We start from the raw sequence: 1,336 nt of genomic DNA, 5'->3' as shown, positions 1-1,336 counted from the left end.
TGGACCGTTAGGACATAAATGGCCTATTAGAAGGGAGGCCACTGGGAGTGTGCACTGAAGGAGATACTGGAACCCTGGTCTCTCTTCTCCCTCTCTCTTCCTCTTGCTTTGCGGCTCTGATGATGTGAACTTCATTCCTCTGCCAAGTGATGGCTGATAGAAGGTTCTTCCTCAACAAAGGCCCAAAAGAAATGAGCCAGGTAACCATGGATTGAGACTGTAAGCCAAATAAACATTTTGTCCTTAAATGTTTATTTTCTCAGGTATTCTATTACTATGGCAAAATAATAACTGCCACAGTAGATTTCACACACACCATATACATTCACCATGGTCATTCATGATTTCCCACACACATTGAAACCTCCCTAACGGGCCTTCACTTGTCAAACTTTTTTTAAAAATCACAATGTACCAAAGTAAAAACATTGACCAAGATGCTGGAAAATAACAACTTGGGGGAGCAATGAAGGAGGAAGATGGATCTCTGGGACCCAGGAAGGATCTGAAAGGAAAATTAGAGCCTGCAGAGAAATTGAAGAGAGAGAATACAATGCAGAAAAAGAAAGGAGCGATCTGCACTTTCTCCCTGGGTCTTGTCTCCTGGCTCATGAGAAAGGAAGATTGAATCTATAGAGACACAGTGAAAGCGGGTGACTCCAGAGGGAGCCAGGGAGAAGCTCGTCAGTACAGACAGTGGATGCTGGGTGCCGCAGCAGCTGGTGAGTGACCCCAGTCGAAAGGACTGCCATATCCCCTGGGGAGAGGGCTTGGTCATACACCACCATAGGGAGGGAATCTGGGACCCACAGGTTGCCTTCATCTCAGGGCTTCCAGTGTTTACCTCCCACCGTGACTGGGTGCAGGACATCGATGGGAACCATCCATGGTCAGGCAGCCGTGGTCAGACCAGCAAGGACACCAGAGGTCGTGAACTAAACAATTTGGGCCCCACCCCCATGACCAGAGGCCAAGTTCAACCTGAATTGCTGTGGATTTGAAAGCTCCAGAAGCAGCACCCCACGCTAATCCTATTGCAGACTTGCTGAGATTATCCAACATTGATCTGGGCTCTTGACTGCCTCCTTCCACTACCAACGACAGCAGAGTCACACCTTGAATTGGACACTGCCACAAAGCCACAGATACCAGAAGATAACCACAGGCTGGAAACCACAGAGAAATTTCACATTGTTATGCTTTGGGATTTTTAATTTTTTTTTTCTTTTTTTATTGCTTGTTCTTGGTTTGGGTTAGGGTGACTTTAGTGGGGAAGACAGGCAACAGGGAGATTATCACAATAGTCTTTATTCCTCCTCAAAAACTTGCCTGGAAA

The sequence above is a fragment of the Fukomys damarensis genome, unplaced genomic scaffold (genome assembly GCF_012274545.1).
Source record: "Fukomys damarensis isolate Sample0158 unplaced genomic scaffold, DMR_v1.0_HiC HiC_scaffold_19, whole genome shotgun sequence".
NCBI lineage: Eukaryota > Metazoa > Chordata > Mammalia > Rodentia > Bathyergidae > Fukomys > Fukomys damarensis.
The sequence above is the reverse complement of the archived record's forward strand: the minus strand, read 5'-3'. Positions refer to the sequence as shown.